General features: G+C 44.8%; 1 protein-coding gene across 1 annotated transcript in view; it reads right to left on the bottom strand.

The window, feature by feature from the left end:
• Positions 1 to 22,804, bottom strand: part of LOC137372287 (gamma-aminobutyric acid receptor subunit alpha-2-like) — a 449,916-nt gene that overhangs the window by 61,016 nt on the left and 366,096 nt on the right. The gene's annotated exons all lie outside the window — the stretch shown is intronic.

The raw sequence follows: 22,804 nt of genomic DNA, 5'->3' as shown, positions 1-22,804 counted from the left end.
GCACTCCCCGAATAGGTGCCCTGAAATAAATTGGGTGCAGAATCCCTCTGCACTGCGCCTGTGACCTCCGTGTTGCAGTCTACCTCAATCACACAGATCCATCCCATATGGGAACTTTTCCCTGATAGCAAAAATGTTCCTGGACCCAAATTATCTGCTGGTTTTGAGTCTGTGCTGTGGACTGACATAGAGTCATAGAGTTATACAGCACAGAAACAGGCCCTTTGGCCCATCGTGTCTGTGCCAGCCATCAAGCACCTAACTATTATAGTCCCATTTTCCAGCACTTGGCCTGTAGACTTGTATGCTATGGCGTTTCAAGTGCTCATCTAAATACTTCGTAAATGTTGCGAGGGTTCCTGCTCTACCACCACTTCAGACAATGTACATTGACAAATACATGAATAGGATGGGAATAGAGGGATACGGTCCCCGGAAGTACAGAAGGTTTTAGTTTAGGTAGGCATCAAGATCGGCGCAGGCTTGGAGGGCCAAATGGCCTGTTCCTGTGCTGTACTGTTCTTTGTTCTTTATATTCCAGATTCCAACCACCCTCTGGGTGAAAATTTTTTTCCTCAAATCCCCTCTAAACCTCCTGCCCCTTACCTTAAATCTATGCCCCCTGGTCATTGATTTAGATTTAGAGATACAGCACTGAAACATGCCCTTCGGCCCACCGAGTCTGTGCTGACCATTAACCACCCATTTATACTAATTCTACACTAATCCCATACTCCTACCACATCCTCACCTGTCCCTATATTCCCCTACCACCTACCTATACTAGGGGCAATTTATAATGGCCAATTTACCTATCAACCTGCAAGTCTTTTGGCTGTGGGAGGAAACCGGAGCACCCGGAGAAAACCCACGCAGACACAGGGAGAACTTGCAAACTCCAAACAGGCAGTACCCAGAATTGAACCCGGGTCGCTGGAGCTGTGAGGCTGCGGTGCTAACCACTGCGCCACTGTGCCGCCCCCTCCGCTCAGGGAAAAAGTCTCTTTCTATCTAACCTAACAATGCCCCTCATAATTTTGTATACCTCAATCATGTGCCCCCTCATCCTTCTCTGTTCTAAGGAAAACAACCCTAGCCTTTTCAGTCTCTCTTCATAGTTGAAATGCTCCAGCCCAGGCAACATCCTGGTGAATCTCCTCTGCACCCTCTGCAGTGCAATCACATCCTTCCTATAGTGTGGTGCCCAGAACTGTACACAGTACTCCAGATGTGGCCTAACTAGTGTTTTATATAGCTCCACCATAACCTCCCTGCTCTTATGTTCTATGCTTCGGCTAATAAAAGTATCACATATGCCTTCATAACCACCTTATCTACCTGTGCTGCTGCCTTTAGTGATCTATGGACAAGTACACCAAGGTCCCTCTGACCTTCTGTACTTCCTCGGGTCCTACCATCCATTGTATCTTCCCTTGCCTTGTTAGTCCTCCCAAAATGCATCACGTCACACTTTTCAGGATTAAATTCCATTTGCCACTGCTCCGCTCATCTTACCAGCCCATCTATTTCATCCTGTAATCTAAGACTTTCCTCCTCACTATTTACGACACCACCAATTTTCGTGTCATCTGCGAAATTACTGATCATACCTCCTATATTCACGTCTAAATCATTAATGTACACTACAAACAGCAAGGGTCACAGCACCGATCCCTGTGGTACACCACTGGTCAGAGGCTTCCACTCGCAAAAACAACCCTCGACCATTACTCTCTGCTTCCTGCCACTAAGCCAATTTTGGATCCAATTTGCCAAATTGCCCTGGATCCCATGGGCTCTTACCTTCTTAACCAATCTCCCATGCGGGACCTTATCAAAAGCCTTACTGAAGTCCATGTAAACTACATCAACTCTTTACCCTCATTTACACATCTAGTCACCTCCTCAAAAAATTCAATCAAGTTTGTTGGACACGATCTCCTCCTGACAAAGCTGTTCTGACTATCCCTGATTATTCCCTACCTCTCCAAGTGGAGATTAATCCTGTCCTTCATAATTATTTCCAATAGTTTCCCAACCACTGATGTTAGACTCACCGGCCTGTAATTACCTGGTCTATCCCTGCTACCCTTCTTGAATAATGGTACCACATTCGCTGTCCTCCAATCCTCTTTCACCTCTCCCATGGTCAGAGAGGATCTGAAAATTTGTGTCAGAGCCCCTGCTATCAGCTCTCTTGCCTCACACAACAGCCTGGGATACATCTCATCTGGGCCTGGGGATTTATCTACTTTTAAGCCTTCTAAAACATCTAATACTTCCTCCCTTTCAATGTTAATATGTTCAAGTACATCCCGCATGCAATTCAGCACCAAGGTCCTGAAGCACTTCTGCCTGATATCACCTCTGTATTTCTGGCTGATCTGGCAATTCGTCCCCTCTGTAAGCAAAACTGTTTCCCTTTTCCTGCAAAAACATGCCTCCCCCAGTTTTAAAAAATGGTGGAACAGCATGGTTTAGCAAACCCACCCCCACCCACACCCAGTAAAATAGTTATTTGGAGCAGGACAGGCACTAAAATTGGGAAGTTGGCAGCAAGGGGAGCCTTTCATCTCATCACCTGCCCCTCTCATGGAGATTATAATTGGACGTCAGGGCGAAGAAAATTGTATCTAAATTCCCTACTCCTCATGACACAAAATGTGAAACATTTGTGAAGACAAGACCTCCCCATTCCGCCCCCGCCCCCCACCTATGGGCAGAAGGCTAATCCGTCAAATCCCCTCCTTCACTGAGGTTAAAAGTATTATTCTGGATGGAAGAGAAAGTCAATTTACAAACTGTAACTCCCTGCCTGAAACAAAAATTGCATTCAAAACAGAAGGAAAAGTCACCTCAGAACTGTCCCCAACGACAACTGAAATTGGGGCTCTGGACAGAAGGAAGGTTTCATTTCACTCCTCCTCTGCCAACTGAAAAATATATTGAGGCTTGGGAGAGAGCTAAGGACAGTTTATTGATTCTCATTGGCCTGCAATTTCATTTCAATCATACTTGCTGAGGTAGTTTCCCTGCCTTTACTCCCTTGTCCTCACATTCCTCCCCATCTTCCTCCTAATCCCCCTCCCTTTTGTCCTTCACCTATCTTCATTCCCATCCCCCTTTCTCAATCTTCCTCCAATTCTTTCCTCTCCTTGAGATTCCTAAAATCTGATGCCTCTACCTCTGATGTTCTCTTGCTACAAATGTCCAATTCAGCTTAGTGCTCCACCTAAGAACTCATTCAAGCCTCACTCCTGAACTGTAAAAAAAATACACTTTAGGGGAGGTTTTAACTTAGACCACATGGTGTAAACAGGACAGCAACAGTGGTTTATCCCCTGTACCCATACTGGATTGCCTTCCCGAACTCCACCAACTTTTCTGATGTTCTTGGTCAATGTCTAAGTCAGCTGATCTTTAAATCACCCAAACTGCACCGCCACCCCTGTCCCCCACTGTCAGTGATGAGCTGTTTTGGGGGCTGCAAGTGGCACCATCCACAGCCAGCAGATTAATTTGCTGAGGTCCTTACGCTGGCCTCATTAGTTTACGAACATACGAACATACAAACTAGGAGCAGGGGTAGGCCGTTCGGCCCCTCGAACCTGCTCCGCCATTCTATAAGATCATGGCTGATCTGTTTGTGGACACAACTCCACTTTCCTGCTTATCCCCGATACTTTTTGATTCCCTCCTTTGTCAAGAATCTGTCTACGTCGGCCTTAAAAACATTCAATAACCCTGCCTCCACTGCTCTCGGGGGAAGAGAGTTCCACAGACTCATAACCCTCAGAGAAAAAAATTCTCCTCTTCTCCGTTTTAAATGGGAGACCCCTTATTTTTAAACTGTGCCCTCTGGATTTAGTATCTCCCAAAAGGCGAAACATCCTTTCAACATCCACCCTGTCAAGTCCCCTCAGGATCTTATATGCTTCAATAAGATCACCTCTCATCCTTCTAAATTCCAATAATACAGACCCAACCTGTCCAAATTTTCCCCATAAGATAACCCTCTCATCCCAGGAATCAGTCAAGTGAGGCTTCTCTGAACTGCTTCCAATGCAATTATATCCTTTCTTAAGTAAGGAGACTAAAACTTTCGATGTGGTCTCACCAATGCCCTGTATTAGATTTTTTTTTTTTAGAATTAGAACATTACAGCGCAGTACAGGCCCTTCGGCCCTCGATGTTGCGCCAACCTGTGAAACCATCTGACCTACACTATTCCATTTTCATCCATATGTCTATCCAATGACCACTTAAATGCCCTTAAAGTTGGCGAATCTACTACTGCTGCAGGCAGGGCGTTCCACGCCCTTACTACTCTCTGAGTAAAGAAACTACCTCTCACATCTGTCCTATATCTATCACCCCTCAACTTGAAGCTATGTCCCCTCATGTTTGCCATCACCATCCGAGGAAAAAGACGCTCACTATCCACCCTATCTAACCCTCTGATTATCTTATATGTCTCTATTAAGTCACCTCTCCTCCTCCTTCTCTCCAACGAAAACAACCTCAAGTCCCTCAGCCTTTCCTCGTAAGACCTTCCCTCCATACCAGGCAACATCCTAGTAAATCTCCTCTGCACCCTTTCCATAGCTTCCACATCCTTCCTATAATGCGGTGACCAGAACTGCACGCAATACTCCAGGTGCGGTCTGACCAGAGTTTTGTACAGCTGCAGCATGACCTCGTGGCTCCGAAACTCGATCCCCCTACTAATAAAAGCTAACACACCATATGCCTTCTTAACAGCCCTATTAACCTGGGTAGCAACCTTCAGGGATTTATGCACCTGGACACCAAGATCTCTCTGTTCATCTACACTACCAAGAATCTTCCCATTAGCCCAGTACTCTGCATTCCTGTTACTCCTTCCAAAGTGAATCACCTCACACTTTTCCGCATTAAACTCCATTTGCCATCTCTCAGCCCAGCTCTGCAGCCTATCTATGTCCCTCTGTACCCTACAACATCCTTCGGCACTATCCACAACTCCACCGACCTTAGTGTCATCTGCAAATTTACTAACCCACCCTTCTACACCCTCTTCCAGGTCATTTATAAAAATGACAAACAGCAGTGGCCCCAAAACAGATCCTTGCGGTACACCACTAGTAACTAAACTCCAGGATGAACATTTGCCATCAACCACCACCCTCTGTCTTCTTTCAGCTAGCCAATTTCTGATCCAAAGCTCTAAATCACCTTCAACCCCATCCTTCCGTATTTTCTGCAATAGCCTACCGTGGGGAACCTTATCAAACGCCTTACTGAAATCCATATACACCACATCCACTGCTTTACCCTCATCCACCTGTTTGGTCACCTTCTCGAAAAACTCAATAAGGTTTGTGAGGCACGACCTACCCGTCACAAAACCGTGCTGACTATCTCTAATGTACTTATTCTTTTCAAGATGATTATAAATCCTGTCTCTTATAACCTTTTCCAACATTTTACCCACAACCGAAGTAAGGCTCACAGGTCTATAATTACCAGGGCTGTCTCTACTCCCCTTCTTGAACAAGGGGACAACATTTGCTATCCTCCAGTGTTCCGGCACTATTCCTGTCGACAATGACGACATAAAGATCAAGGACAAAGGCTCTGCAATCTCCTCCCTAGCTTCCCAGAGAATCCTAGGATAAATCCCATCTGGCCCAGGGGACTTATCTATTTTCACACTTTCCAAAATTGATAACACCTCCTCCTTGTGAACCTCAATCCCATCTAGCCTAGTAGCCTGAATCTCAGTATTCTCAACAACATTTTCTTTCTCTACTGTAAATACTGACGCAAAATATTCATTTAACACTTCCCGTATCTCCTCTGATTCCACACACAACTTCCCACTACTATCCTTGATTGGCCCTAATCTAACTTTAGTCATTCTTTTATTCCTGATATACCTATAGAAAGCCTTAGGGTTTTCCCTGATCCTATCCACCAATGACTTCTCGTGTCCTCTCCTTGCTCTTCTTAGCTCTCCCTTTAGATCCTCCCTGGCTAGCTTGTAGCTCTCAAGCGCCCTAACTGAGCCTTCATGTCTCATCCTAACATAAGCCTTCTTCTTCCTCTTGACAAGTGCTTTAACTTCTTTAGTAAACCACGGCTCCCTCGCTCGACAACTTCCTCCCTGCCTCACAGGTACATACTTATCAAGGACACACAGTAGCTGCTCCTTGAATAAGCTCCACATTTCGATTGTTCCCATCCCCTGCAGTTTCCTTCCCCATCCTACGCATCCTGAATCTTGCCTAATCGCATCATAATTTCCTTTCCCCCAGCTATAATTCTTGCCCTGCGGTATATACCTGTCCCTGCCCATCGCTAAGGTAAACCTAACCGAATTGTGATCACTATCACCAAAGTGCTCACCTACATCTAAATCTAACACCTGGCCGGGTTCATTTCCCAGTCCCAAATCCAATGTGGCATCGCCCCTGGTTGGCGGCAGCAAAACATCTCTACTTTTATATTCCATTCCCCTTGCAATCAATGACAACATTGCATTTGCCTTCTTAATCACTTGTTTTACTTGCATACTAACTTTTTGTGTTTCGTCTACTAAGGCACCCAGATCCCTCTCCATCTCAGAGTCCTTCAATCTCTCTCCATTTAAATAATATATTGCTTTTCTATTTTTTCAGCCAAAGTGGACATGTTCACACTTTCCCACATTATACTCCATCTGCCAAATCTTTGCCCACCCACTTAACCTATCTATATCCTTTTCCAGACTCCTTATGTCCTCTTCACAACTTACTCTCCTACCTATCTTTGTGTCATCAGCAAATTTTGCAATCGTCCCTTTATCCAAGTCATTGATATAGATTGTAAATAGTTGAGGCCCCAGCACTGATACCTGTGGCACTCCACTTGTTACAGCTTGCCAACCTGAAAACAATCCATTTATTCCTATTCTCTGTTTCTTGTTGGATAACCAATCCTCTATCCATGCTAATATGTTACCCCCTGCACCATGAGCTCTTATTTTATTTAGTAACATTTGATGTGGGGCCTTGTCAAATGCCTTCTGGAAATCGAAGTACACCACATCCACAGGTTTCCCTTTACCCATGTTGCTTGTTACTCCTTCAAAGAATTTTAATAAATTAGTCAAACGCGTTTTCTTTTTTTTACAAAACCATGTTGACTTTGCCTGATTGCATTGAGATTTTCTAAATAACCTGCTATAACCTCCTTAATAACAGATTTCAACATTTTCCCTATGACAGATGTTAAGCTAACTGGCCTGTAGTTTCTTGCTTTCTGTCTCCCTTCTTTCTTGAATAGCGGATTTACAATCACTATTTTCCAATCTGATGGGACCTATCCAGAGTCTAGGGAATTTTTGAAAATTAAAACCAATGCATCCACTATCTCATCAGCCACTTCTTTTAACAGCCTAGGATGAAGTCCACCAGGACCTTAGGACTTATCAGCTTTTAGTTCTAATAATTTTCTCAGTACCCTTTCCCTGGTGAAGGTAATTGCATCAAGTTCCTCTCTACCTTTCAACTCCTGATTCACAATTATTTCTGGGATGTTATTTGTATCTTCTACAGTGAAGCCAGATGCAAAAAATCTGTTCAATTCCTCTGCCATTTCCTTATTTTCCATTATTAACTCCCCAGACGCACTCTCAAGAGGACCAACAGGCACTTTACTTACTCTTTTCCTTTTTAAATACCTGTAGAAACTCTCACTGTTCGTTTCTATATTTCTAGCTAGCTTTCTCTTGTACTCTAATTTCTCTCTCATTATTCTTTCAGTCATTCTTTGTTGTTTTTTATATTCTGTCCAATCGTCTGACCTGCCACTACTCTTCGATGAATTGTATGCTTTTTCTTTCAATTTGATACTATCTTTGAACTTCCTTCATTAGCCACTGATGGTGCGTCCTTCCCTTAGAGTCTTTCTTTCTCAGTGGAATGTATCTTTGCTGAGTGTTATGAAATATCACCTTAAATGTCTGCCACGGCATCTCTAATGACCTATCCCTAACCTAATTTCCCACTTTACTTTAGCCAGCTTTGTCCTCAAACCCATATAATTACCCTTATTTCAGTTTAAGACACTAGTTTTAGATCCACTTTTCTCACCTTCAAATTGAACGCAAATTCAATCATATTGTGATCATTGCTACTGAGGGGCACCTTTACTATGAGGTCATTAATTAATCCTGTCTCATTACACATTACCAGATCTAGAGTTGCCTACTCTCTGGTTGGCTCTAGAATGTGCTGCTCTAAGAAACTGTCCTGAAAACACTCCATGAACTCATCTTCCAGGCTACCTTTGCCAATCTGATTCATCCAATCTATCTGTAGATTAAAGTCACACATGATTATCACCATACGTTTCTCACAAGCCCCCATTATTTCTTTCTCTATACCCCATCCAACAGGGGACCATTATCTATTCCCACAAGTGACTTTTTACCTTTACTATTTCTTATCTCTACCCAAACTGATTCTACATTTGATTTTTAGAACTAAGGTCACCTCTCGCTATTGTACAAATGTCATCCTTAATTAACAGAGCTACCCCTCCACCTGTTCCTAGTTTCCTGTCCTTCCAAAATGTCATGTACCCTTGAATATTCAGGTTCCAGCCTTCGTCATCTTGCAGCCATGTCTCTGTAATGGTTATCAGATCATACATATTTATTTCTATTTGAGCTATCAATTCATTTGTTTTGTTATGAATGCTACGCACATTCAAATACAGAGCATTTAGTTCTGCCTTTTTTTTTTACTATTTCTGCAACCTTTAGCCTTAGCTGCTTGCTCACTCTTAATTTTGTACATTCTGTCCCTTCCTGCCACATTCTGATTATTATTTCCCTTATAGCTACTTTGCTCTCTTGCCTTGTCCTTTCTCTTTAATTTATCATATCTTCTCTCACTTGATCCCTCACCTCGACAATTTAGTTTAAAGTCTTCTCTGTATGATTCACCAGAACACTGGTCCCAGCACGGTTCAGGTGAAGATTGTCCCAATGATACAGCTCCCACTTTCCCCAGTATTGGTGCCAGTGCCCCATGAATCAAAAACCATTTCTCCCACACCGATCTTTCAGCCATGCATTTAACTCTCTAATCTTTTTTACCATACTCCAATTTGCTCGTGGCTCAGGTAACAATCCAGAGATTATTACCTTTGAGGTTCTGCCTTTTAATTTAGCCCCTAGCTGCTCATATTGTCTATGCAGAACCTCTTTGTTCTATCTATGTCATTGGTACCCACATGACAATTGGATCCTTCCCCATCCACTGCAAGTTCCTCTCCAGCCCTGAGCAGATGTCCCAAACCCTGGCACTGGACAGGCAACACAGCCTTCTGGACTTTCACTCTTGGCCACAGAGAACTATCCCACCTGACTATACTGTCTCCTACTATCACTACATTCCTATTTACTCTCCCTTCTTGAATGGCTTCCTGTACCATGGTGCCATGAGTAGTTTGCTCATCCGCCCTGCAGCCCCCCCTCTCATCCACAGAAGTTGAAAGAACCTCAAACCTGTTGGACAATTGCAAGGGCTGAGGCTCCTCCACCTCGATCCCCTTACCTGCCTCACTCATAGTCACATCATCCTATCCCTGACCACTGACCAAATCAGAAGACCCTATCCTATGGGACATGACTGCCTTCTGGAACAAAGTGTCCAGGTAACTTTCACCCTCCCTGTTGCATCGCAGTCCTTGTAGCTCGGTCTCCAGCTCATCAACTCTGAGCCGAAGCTCCTCAAGCCGCAGACATTTACTGCAGATGTGGTTGCCGTGGATCACACTGGTGTCCATGAGATCCCACATACTGCAACTGCAACTGCAACATATCACCTGCCATGCCATCCTGATTGTGTTTTAAATATTTAATTAATTAGTTATTTAGTTATTCGGAAATACCAGCCAATCATAGAGTCATAGAGAGATACAGCACTAAAACAGGCCCTTTGGCCCACTGAGTCTGTGCCGACCAATAAAGTTTTACTAACATTAGTAAATAAAGCCTTCCAATTACTATAATTACCCTAAAAATAAATGAGAAAAACTCTCAACAACCAATCAACTACCTGTTTTCCTGTGATGTCACACTTTGATTTTTTTTTCTCTCTCAGAACACGGTCGGTCCCCTCTGGTGGACTGGACTGGCTAGCTCTTTAAAACTGCTCGCTGGACCCCCTCTCCCTCTCTCTCCTTCCCCCATCCGCTCTTTAAAACTGCTCGCTGGACCCCCTCTCCCTCTCTCTCCTTCCCCCAACCGCTCTTTAAAACTGCTCGCTGGACCCCCTCTCCCTTTCTCTCCTTCCCCCATCCACTCTTTAAAACTGCTCGCTGGACCCCCTCTCCCTCTCTCTCCTTCCCCCATCCGCTCTTTAAAACTGCTCGCTGGACCCCCTCTCCCTCTCTCTCCTTCCCCCATCCACTCTTTAAAACTGCTCGCTGGACCCCCTCTCCCTCTCTCTCCTTCCCCCATCCGCTCTTTAAAACTGCTCGCTGGACCCCCTCTCCCTCTCTCTCCTTCCCCCATCCGCTCTTTAAAACTGCTCGCTGGACCCCCTCTCCCTCTCTCTCCTTCCCCCATCCACTCTTTAAAACTGCTCGCTGGACCCCCTCTCCCTCTCTCTCCTTCCCCCATCCACTCTTTAAAACTGCTCGCTGGACCCCCTCTCCCTCTCTCTCCTTCCCCCACCCACTCTTTTAAACTGCTCGCTGGTCCCTCCCTCTCTCTCTCTTCCCCCCGGCAGCTCTTTTACACTGCTCGCTGGTCCCTCTTTCTCTCTCTCTCCTTCCCCCGGCCGCTCTTTTAAACTGCTCACTGGTCCCTCTCTCTCTCTCTCTCTCTCTCTCTCACGCCCCCGCCCACTCTTTTAAACTGCTCACTGGTCCCTCTCTCTCTCTCTCTCTCACGCCCCCGCCCACTCTTTTAAACTGCTCGCTGGTCCCTCCCTCTCTCTCTCTTCCCCCCGGCCGCTCTTTTACACTGCTCACTGGTCCCTCTCTCTCTCTCTCTTCCCCTCAGCCGCTCTTTTAAACTGCTCACTGGTCCCTCTCTCTCTCTCTCTCTCTCCTTCCCCAGGCCGCTCTTTTAACCTGCTCACTGGTCCCTCTCTCTCTCTCTCCTTCCCCCGGCCGCTCTTTTAAACTGCTCACTGGTCCCTGCCTCTCTCTCTCTTCCCCCCGGCCGCTCTTTTAAATTGCTCACTGGTCCCTCTCTCTCTCTCTCTCTCTCTCCTTCCCCGGGCCGCTCTTTTAACCTGCTCACTGGTCCCTCTCTCTCTCTCTCCTTCCCCCGGCCGCTCTTTTAAACTGCTCACTGGTCCCTCTCTCTCTCTCTCTTCCCCCCAGCCACTCTTTTAAATTGCTCACTGGTCCCTCTCTCTCTCTCTCTCTCTCTCCTTCCCCGGGCCGCTCTTTTAACCTGCTCACTGGTCCCTCTCTCTCTCTCTCTCCTTCCCCCGGCCGCTCTTTTAAACTGCTCACTGGTCCTGCTCTCTCTCTCTTGTTTACGCCGCATCGGGATTGTGCACCAATCTGAACTCACCAAGACACCTTCCAAACCTGTGACCTCTACTATCTGGAAGGACAAGGGCAGCAGATGCATGGGAGCACCACCACTTGCAAGTTTTCTCCAAGTCACACACCATCCTGACTTGGAACTAATTCGCCATTCCTTCAATGTCGCTGGGTCAAAATCCTGGAACTCCCTTCCTCACAGCACTGTGGGTATACCTACACCACATGGACTGCAGCGGTTCAAGAAGGCAGTTCACAACCACCTTCTCAAGGGCAATTAGGGATGGGCAATAAATGCTGTCCTGGTCAGTGATGCCTACATCCTGTGAAAGAATAAATTTTTTAAAAGGTCCAATTTCTAGATCATTGTGTGTAGCACATCTGTCACAGTTCAGACATGATATTTTGTTCCTGTGCCTAGGCAAATTGGATCACATATCTGTTAGAAAGCCCTCCCAAGTTTCCATCAATTTAAGATAAGGATGGGAAATTGTACAAGCTCCTTTACGGGCTTGCTATCCTCCCCACCTAAATTTTCTCTTTGTGCTGAGCTCAGGCATTCCAACACATCCAGACACAGGAATAGGAAAATCTGCCATCTAATATTAAAATAAGTTTTATATTATAAAGTTCTGTTAATTTATTTCACATTGAATCAACAATTTTGCTTCTTATATATTTAATGATAAACTGAAGACAATTGACATTTATAAAATCATAGATACCAAAAATCATGGAAATAGAAGTTACAACATGGAAACAAATCATTTGGCCCAACCAATTTGCGTCAGTGTTTACATGATTATTTACATTTACCCAGCCTGTTCCAATACACCCTGTTCCATTATTCACCTATCTCCCTAATTTTGATTGTTGGCTGGAAATGAATTCCACAATCTCATAATTCTCTGTATGAAGAAATTTCTCCTGGTCTCTGATATAAATCTTTAAATTCAATTCTTTATCTACAGCCCTTCGTTCTTGGTACTCAACTACTTCTATCTGCTCTGTCCTACCCTCTCATAATTATAAACACTTCTATATTATCGCTCAATAATCGGCATTGTTCTCAAGAAAAAGTTCCTTTTTTTTAAGTCTATCTTGAAAATCTATGGGGTTTCAAGTGTCATGCTGGTATGCACCTGCTTCAGACCTCAACTGCTGACCCTATCAGATTTTGTATATTCATGCGGAGATCCCTTAATTTATAACCAAATGGTGAGTGCCAGAACCATAATGGGTGTTTGCCTGCCTCCAGAGACTGGGAAATCAACTAAATACTGTTGATTCCAGAAGTCTGCCTGCTCCCCATCACCCACACCCCCGCACCAAATCTCGTTTCTTGGAAAGAAAATATTTTTTGCCCATGTCGGCCCCTATTTGTAAGGGGATTGAATAAGCTCCTGGAAAAATCCTTGATTTTTACAGGTTCCTGGTCTGAACCCCACAAATGTTCTTTATATGGGCTGGTTGGGAGGCTGGTACACCATATTCTTTGCTCTTAGCCCAGAGCCACAGGAATCCAGACACTGGGAGCTTTTTTTCTAGGCCTCACCCGCCCTCCTTTGCCAGGTGCTTTGTTTGGGAGTGAACAGAGGCTACGATCCTAACAAAGCTGAGCAGAAGTCCCCGGGAGGTTTGGGTCCCAGCCTATCTAAGTTCCTGTTTAAATCCCAGTGCTCCCAGTGGGCTCCACCAGGGTTACTATATGAAGAGCGTCAGAAGGGCTGCAGATTTTTAGCCCCCATGTTCCTAAACATAAACTATTTAAGCTGTCCCTGATGCAGTAAGATTAAGATTTATTATTCCAGTATTGAAGTTAAACTGGTTATATATGGCACATTTCAACATGCTATTAGAGAGAGTAATGAAGCTTTGAATTAGAAAAATAATAGTTCATTGAAATGGAAACAGATAAATAAAAATTGATAATGAGCATTTTAATAGTAGCATGCATTATTTCTTGGCACCCATGCAAAATAAAATGTGTCAGTGGATCACAAATTACAGCAGGAGTATGAGTCTGAAATGAGTGTAGAATGAGTTTACAATCTAGTTTAACGCTGTGTTGACTTTCTTTGAGGATTACATTTCAGTTTATTAGAAATGCTGCATGCAATTATACAAAATCTAGGGACCTGGTCCTTGCCATGTGCGGTTCAGAAATCCTTATCAGCTCAACAGCTGGCTTGTGTTGGCATCTTCCCATTTATGAAAGATGATGAACACGCAGCAAACAATCCATTTAGGTGGGGTGTCTTCTCTTGGTGCACAAAGAACAAAGAACAAGAACAAAGAACAGTACAGCACAGGAACAGACCATTCGGCCCTCCAAGCCTGCGCCAATCTTGATGCCTGCCTAAACTAACACCTTCTGCACTTCCGGGGCCCATATCCCTCTATTCCCTTCTTATTCATGTATTTGTCAAGATGTCTCTTAAACGTCGCTATCGTATCTGCTTCCACCACCTCCCCTGGCAGCAGGTTCCAGGCACTCACCACCCTCTGTGTAAAAAACTTGCCTCGCACATCCCCTCTAAACTTTGCCCCTCGCACCTTAAACCTATGTCCCCTAGTAACTGACTCTTCCACCCTGGGAAAAAGCTTCTGACTATCCACTCTGTCCATGCCGCTCATAACTTTGTAAACCTCTGTCATGTCACCCCTCCACCTCTGTCATTCCAGTGAAAACAATCCGAGTTTTTCCAACCTCTCCTCATAGCTAATGCCCTCCAGACCAGGCAACATCCTGGTAAACCTCCTCTGTGCCTTCTCCAAAACCTCCACGTCCTTCTGGTAGTGTGGTGACCAGAATTGCATGCAATATTCTAAGTGTGGCCTAACTAAGGTTCTGTACAGCTGCAACATGACTTGCCAATTTTTATACTCTATGCCCCGACCGATGAAGGCAAGCATGCCGTATGCCTTCTTGACTACCTTATCCACCTGCGTTGCCACTTTCAGTGACCTGTGGACCTGTATGTACAGATCTCTCTGCCTGTCAATACTCCTAAGGGTTCTGCCATTTACTGTATACCTCCCACCTGCATTAGACCTTCCAAAATGCATTACCTCACATTTGTCCGGATTAAACTCCATCTGCCATTTCTCCGCCCAAGTCTCCAACCGATCTATATCCTGCTGTATCCTCTGACAATCCTCATCATTATCTGCAACTCCACCAACCTTTGTCTCGTCTGCAAACTTACTAATCAGACCAGCTACATTTTCCTCCAAATCATTTATATATACAACAAACAGCAAAGGTCCCAGCACTGATCCATGCAGAACACCACTAGTCACATCCCTCCATTCAGAAAAACACCCCTCCACTGATACCCTCTGTCTTCTATGACCGAGCCAGTTCTGTATCCATCTTGGCAGCACCTTTGCTGATGGCTGCGAAGTGATGCTGTAAGTTGTTGCTTTTGGCATTGGCACCTGTTGCCAAGCTGCTGCAGCTGCTCATCATGGTAGTGCATGCCAGTCCACAGGATGTGTCGCCATTTCTCCTTTTCGCCAGCTAGTGACTACCAGGTGTGATCGTCGATATTTAGGGCCTTCATATCACACTTGCAAACAAACTTGAAGCGGAGCTTTGGCTTAGGCTTTCAGTATTTGGGATGTAATATAGGGTGGCCACGACCGGAGGCCAAGAATACCAGACACCAGTACAGCAACGCTGCGACATGGGTGGAATGATGTTGTCATGCACAGAGATGACAGCATCAGGCACGGAGCTCCACAGCGGTTCAAGATAAAAAAGGCGCAATGGGAAGCGGAAAAAGCTGAATTGCAAGTAGTGAAGTAGTGAGAGGCGCCGAGGTGGGTCGTGGGGGTTTGGGGAGGGGTGGGGGGGGGGTGGTGAGGGTGGGAAAAAATTTGAAAACCAACTTCTGTTTTCTGTGTTGAGACATGCAGGAGACAGGCAAAGGAATGAGCACCGGCCCCTGCCGGTGCTTCACTGCGGTAACTGTACTAAGGCACAAAATACTGGATATCAAGGCATCTGGTACCGGACAGTGGCAAGACTGGCTAAAGCTCAGACTGACCAGCATAAAACCAGATGGATGGCTACCCTAGATGCAAATAATTTCTGATCTCTTTAACTTGTGCTGCCCAGTTCCATATCTAGAATGAGTTGATAAGACATGAACGAAGGACCAATTTCTTGCTCAGTATTTTGGCAGACTGAATGTATTAAAAATAATTCCCCTTCTGATCTTTTGCTTTCACACACACAAGAACTGTCACCTGCACAGCCCCAGCAGCCTCAGGAGGAAGGGCAAGAGCAACATCACACCATTGATGAAGAAGCACCATCACTTGATCTGACATTTGTAGCCACCAGCTCAGATACTGACACTCTGCGACTTTCAGAGAGTAGTGTAGGGTTAGGATCTGCAAGTGGTAAGTCTCTTTTGGATGTAGCGGTCAACTCTTGCCAAAGAAATCTGTTTTGCTACATATTTTCAACAGTTTTCCCACTTTCATTCTCTTTATTTTCCCTTTCCTGAACCAATTTTCTATTAAACCTGGTCCTCACCCTTTACATAAGTGATAGGCTTTTACTGTTTGCTGTGATACAGTGATAGGCCTTCCAAGCACACTGACCACACTGCAGAGCAAATAGTGGAGTCTACCTCAAGCACGAGTGGGTTGACGTCACAGGGCACTGCAATGCGTTATTCCATGAAGAGAGTGGCCAGCTTTGTGGAACATTAAATACTCCAATCAAATGAGTCCATGCATGCCTTAAGTACAGCTGTGCAGACTCTAGTTGACAATATGTTGACCATCTTAAATAGGATGACAGATATCTTAGCTTCATAGTCTAAGGATACGGGGTAATCCTTTCAGGACTGAAATGAGGAGAAATTTCTTCACCCAGAGAGTGGTGAGCCTGTGGAATTAGCTACCACAGAAAGCAGTTGAGGCCAAAACATTGCATGTTTTCAGGAAGGAGTTAGATATAGCTCTTGAGTCTAAATGGAGCAAAGGGTATGGGGAGAAAGCGGGAACAGGTTACTGAGTTGGATGATCAGCCATGATCATAATAAATGGTGGAGCAGGCTTGAAAGGCCGAATAGCCTACTGCTGCTCCTATTTTCTATGTTTCTATGTTTCAACCTTAGAGTGCCAGACTGTTGTACATCAAAGTGCTCTCTAGCACAGCGGTAGCAGTGAATGCTGCAGGCCCATGAGATAGACGATGGTGAAAGGTGACGTGGAAGTAGGGATGCTACTCAAATCACTTCTATTTCTCACCCCTTGCTGACCCCCCCCACCACCCCCGCTTCCCAGTCAATAGCCTGCATGCTGGCTTGCCTGTCGATGACTGAGTCTTTCCACTGCGCAAGTGCAGGTAGAGCAGTCTTTAGCAGGGCCCACACAGGCACTAAAGCTCAGAGATCATCAGCCAAGAGCATCTCAGCAGTCAGAGCAGGGATGTGAGTAGCCTGCCTCTACCTCTGCTCCAGCCACAAGGGTTGCATCACATCGGAGTAGTAGGAAAAGGAAGAGTAAAGCTTTGTAGCTGCAGAAGGGTACGCATTTGAGTGTATGATAAAATGTTAATTTTCTGTTGTTTAATTACGTCACATAAATGTTATTCTTTTGCACCACTTTCCCATCTTGCTTATTGGTTGTTGCATTGCAGGCCATTTTTTAAGTTGTTGGGTGAAAAATATGAAGACATGAATTGACGGGGACCAATGGGGGATGTGCAAGATGTGGTTGGTTGTTCACAGGGAATGTGTTGTATCATTGGTACGGGTGGGAGAGGTAGAAAGAGTGGCCGTTGCATGTGCTTGTAGCGTGATCCACTGGTGCAATTTAAGTGAACTGTGCATTAATAAGGGCAAAACGAGCAGCAATGTGAGAAGCTGGTGGTGCAGTGCCCTCATCATCTTCCTCCTCATCCTCCTCAGGATTGGTTGAACAGGATCTACGCTCTGTGTCTTGTTCCACCTGTAGGTCCAAACCTCACTGCTGCACAATGTGCACAATGTTGTGCAGAGTGCAGCACACCATGATCGTTCTGGAGAGCCTGGCTAGTGCATACTGACAATCTGCCTGGGCACCTGACGCACATCTAAAAAAAAAGCATGTCAATGGTTTGTTCAATCACACATCTTTTTTTTCAAAAAATCTCGTGGTCATATGGCATTTATTGTAGTATTGTTGGTTTTATTAGTAGGGTTTCTACCAGGTGTTATCTGACAAGTTTTCAGTGAGTATTCACTGTCTCCTAACAGCCATCCCTTAAGTCTGCTTGCAGGTCCGAAGGCATCAGGGAGATTGGACTGCCATAGGATGAAAGCATTGTGGCAGCTCCTCAGAAATCGGGCATGTAGCTGCAAAATTATCATTTTGCGATTGCACACCAACTGCACATTGATGGAATGACAACCCTTGCAGTTGATGAACAGTCTTGGTTCTGAGAGTACCCAGATTGTCACATGTGTGCAGTTGATGACACCCTCCAGCTGTAGGAAACCAGCCAGAGCAGCAAACCCACTAGCTCATTCTGACAAGCGTCATTGCAGACAAAGTTCACATAATTGCTGACCCTGGCAAACAAGCCATTATTTGTGGGCGGCCGACTGGGAAATTCTGGATATGTCTCTGGCAGAGCCCTGGAAGGATCCAGAGGCAGTAAAGTTGAGGACGGTGGTCACTTTGACAGGCACTGGTAATGGGTGGCCAGCAGGCAGCAGATCTTCTTCCAGCAGGCAGCAGATCTTCTTCCAGCAGGCTGCAGATGTCTGCACCACCTGTAGCAACAATCTGAGCCTCCTGAGACAATACTGCTCAGACATGTCAAGGAAATTCAGCTTCTGCCTGTACACCCTGTGGCCTTGGGTAGTGTTTCTTGTGAGCTGCAGATCACTGTTACTCCCCTCTTTGTTGATTCCCTCTGCTGCCCAGCTACAGATCTCTGAACAGCAGGCGCTGCTGCTGGTATATTGGTCTTCCTCCAAAGTCCAATCCAAGGCAACCAAAGCACCACCCATCCTAATGTGATTAAGAAAACCTCCAAAGTGTAGAAAGTGACCGCTTAGCAAAAGTACTGTGAACAGTTTTTAGGGCAGAGCAGTGGTCCAGGACCAATTATCTTCAGCTGCTTCATCAATGATCTCCCCTCCATTGTAAGGTCAGAAGTGAGGATGTTCACTGATAATTGTACAGAATTCAGTTCCATTCACAATTCCTCAGATAATGAAGCAGTCCATGCCCACATGCAGCAAGACCTGGACAACATTCATGCTTGGGCTGATAAGTGGCAAGCAACATTCGGCCACACAAGGACCAAGCAATTACCATCTCCAACAAAAGAGAGTCTAACCACCTCCCCTTGACATTCAACGGCATTACCATCACAGAATCCCCCACCATCAACATCCTGGGGGTCACTGTTGATCAGAAACTGAACTGGACCAGCTATATAAATACTGTGGCTGCAAGAGCAAGTCAGAGGCTGGAAATTCTGTGGTGAGTGACTTACTTCCTGACTTCCCAAATCTTTTTCACCACCGACAGGGCATAAGTCAAGAGTGTGATGGAATACTCTCCACTTGCCTGGATTACAGCTCCAACAACACTCAAGAAACCCGACATCATCCAGGATTAGATTAGAGATACAGCACTGAAACAGGCCCTTCGGCCCACCGAGTCTGTGCCGAACATCAACCACCCATTTTATACTAATCCTACACTAATCCCATATTCCCAACAAACATCCCCACCTATCCCTATATTTCCCTACCACCTACCTATACTAGTGACAATTTATAATGGCCAATTTACCTATCAACCTGCAAGTCTTTTGGCTTGTGGGAGGAAACCGGAGCACCCGGAGAAAACCCACGCAGACACAGGGAGAACTTGCAAACTCCACACAGGCAGTACACGGAATCGAACCCGGGTCCCTGGAGCTGTGAGGCTGCGGTGCTAACCACTGTGCCACTGTGCCGCCCCTATCAAAAGTGTGGCTCGAGGGATGACTTTCAATAGATCGCAACGAGATAGCTGCTCTGCTACGTACGAAACCCTGAGCCAGAATCAGGTCGTCTACGAATAATTTAGCACCAGGTTCCCCATGAACATGCTGTGCGTTAACAGGAGAGAGGCGGCACCCATCTGGCCGCACTCCAGCCCTGAATCGAGCGGCACTACTCACCGACCGGAGTCGGCTATCCCAGGCCAACCAGTGATCGGCGGCGCTAGGGTATCGTTACGTTTAGGGGGGGATTCTGACTTAGAGGCGTTCAGTCATAATCCCACAGATGGTAGCTTCGCACCATTGGCTCCTCAGCCAAGCACATACACCAAATGTCTGAACCTGCGGTTCCTCTCGTACTGAGCAGGATTACTATTGCAACAACACATCATCAGTAGGGTAAAACTAACCTGTCTCACGACGGTCTAATCCCAGCTCACGTTCCCTATTAGTGGGTGAACAATCCAACGCTTGGTGAATTCTGGATAAAGCAGCCCACTTGATCAGCAGCCCATCCACCACCTTAAACATTCACTCCCTCCACCACTGGTGCACAGTGGCAGCAGTGTATACCATCTACAAGATGCACTGCAACAACTCACCAAGGCTTCTTTGACAGCACCTCCCAAAACCATGACCTCTCGCACCTAGAAGTACAAAGGTAGCAGGCACATGGGAACACCACGGCCTCCAAGTCACACACCACCTTGACTTGGAAATATATCACCGTTCCTCATCGTGCCTGGCTCAAAATCTTGGAACTCCTTACCTAACAGTAATGTGGGAGTATTTTCCCCACACAGACAGCAGTGGTTCAGGAAGGCAATTTACCAACAACTTCCAAAGGGCAATTAGGGATAGGTAATAGATATTGACCTTGTTAGCAATGCTCATATCCCATGAACAAATAAGTAAAAAAAAACCTTTTCCACTAAGAAAGCAGCTGTGAATACGGAGTATTTATTGCAGTATTTCCATGAGATTGATTCAGCCCCCTCAATTGCCACTGTGTTTTTACCATGCTTTTATTAGTAAGTTTCAAGAAGCATGGGAAACCTGGGGATGCACCATTAAATTTAAAAGTTAGTTGAAATATTGCTGCAATTGAGAAATTAGCAGATGTTAATTGGCAACCTGCCTCTCCCAAGGGGGTTGCGCACAAGCAATCTATTTTGCTGCAGTTAAATATGGAAGTTGCCCGGTTGAAGCTGGATTCCCAACAAGCTGAAATTTTTGACTTTTTTAACCCCCTACCCTAACCGAAACCCACCACTCCTCCAGGTTAAAATCTTCACCTAGGTCTTCAGAAGGGAAAGAATGGTGTACTCAAACTGTTCTCTGTCTTGCCTGTCACCCAGCCACAAACCTTGGCTGATTTTTTTTTAAAACTAAGGTTCACCCAAAAAATGCTCTCAATCAAATAAAATTAGAAAGTGCAAGGGTTCATTCTTTACTGATTTAAAGATTAGGGCACTTAGGATTGTTCAGTACAGACTTGCCAACCTATAAAATTTAGGAAAGCTAATGCATTGATTCAAAAAAAGATGGCATAGCAGCCCCCCAAAAAGTGTCGATTAAAAAAATGAATGTACAACTGAAGAATATTCATTATTAAAAACCCATGACTGAAGCAACTCAATGAGTTAAATTCCTTTTTACTGCATATTGCATTTCAGATTTTTTATTTCATATTTTAAAATTACAATCCACAATTTAGTTTCTTTTGCTGTGTAAACTAAAACCTAATAACATGGTATGCAACATGTGTAAAGTATTTGTTATAATGGGAGTGTAATGGGCCATAAACTTGTCATGACTTAAACTGCAGTTACACTAATATTCCATCAAGTATATCATTTGGGGAAAAATAGAAGTTATACTAAAGTGCAGTTATGGATTCAGAAATGTTTGAACGGGGAAAAGAGTTTGTGGTGGATATTTGCATTTTCTATGGATGATGAGGCCTGTCTCATCAGGAAATATTGATTTTTGGCATTGTTTTGGTGGATTTTCCAGTATCTTGAAGTGTGCTGTGACTCTTTTCCTTGCCTGTTGTTTCTGTTTGTTTTTGCTGTGCCTTCTATTTTCCACATAATTTTTTTAATGTGTGTTGATATTTAGCTCAATTGTGCAGTTCATTTGCTGAGGCCCAATCTTTTGACACATGAGCAGTTTGTCTTGTGCTTCTTATCTAAGATAAATATGAAAAGTTTAATAATATGACTGTGAAGTATGAAACTGTTGTACTTAATAGTTTCATGAAAATGAAAATGAAAACACCCCAGTTCTTGCATGTTATAAGAATTTAGATGACTGCAGTGGTTATTTGGGGACAGGTCATGTAAACCTGAAATTAAGTAGATTATCAAGAAAGGAACCAATAGAATTTTTTTTAAAAAATCCAATAATGTTTATATTTTTCACTGATCATGCTAGGATGAGTATCACAGCACTACATAGTCTAATGTGTATAGCGAGCAGAGAAAAGAGCTACATCTACAAAATTGTACAGTTGTACAAATTATCAGATCATTTGTTGTAGTGATGTCAGTTGAGAGATAAATGTTGAGCAGGACACCAGGAGAACTCCCCTGTTCTTCTTCAAAAAGTGTTAGGGAATCTTTTGCATCCACCTGAGAGGGCAAAAGGGGTCTCAGTTTAACATCACAACAATCCTTTTTCACTGAAGTGTTAGCCTAGATATGTACTTAAGTCTCTGGAGTGGGCTTTAAACCCACAACCTTCTGACTCAGAAGTAAGAGTGCTACGAGTGAACCAAGGCTGACACTTTAGTGACCCTTAGCATGTCTTGTGGTGCCCATTAAATGCTGGCAAATTCTCGGGACTTCAAGCTCCCCTAAAAGACCTTATACAAAACATCTCTCCTGCGCATGTACGAAGTTTTAGTACATGTACAGAAAAAATATTTTGCACAAGGTATTGAGACAGCATTTGATCATTTTTTTGTTTGATAAATTTTGTTTGATAACATTTTGATAACATGAAGCAGCTTGGGATATTTTAGTACATCAAGGGCTGGATTTTAAGAGCCTGCTGTTGTGCATTGAGGGCAGTTGGGGCTTTGGGAGCATTCCTCCTTGGGCACAGGGTGCCCGATCAGGAGGGCCCCCCCCGCCTGCAGCCTGCAAGAAGGCCTCCTAGTTTCATCAGGCGGGCTTTCTGAGGCCTTAGCCGCTCACCAGCCAAGGGCAAAATACCCTTGGCAGTGGGCAGAGGCCCTTAAGTGCCAGTTAATTGGCCAATTAAGAG

Source organism: Heterodontus francisci, chromosome 1, assembly GCF_036365525.1.
Source record: "Heterodontus francisci isolate sHetFra1 chromosome 1, sHetFra1.hap1, whole genome shotgun sequence".
NCBI lineage: Eukaryota > Metazoa > Chordata > Chondrichthyes > Heterodontiformes > Heterodontidae > Heterodontus > Heterodontus francisci.
The sequence above is the reverse complement of the archived record's forward strand: the minus strand, read 5'-3'. Positions and strand labels throughout refer to the sequence as shown.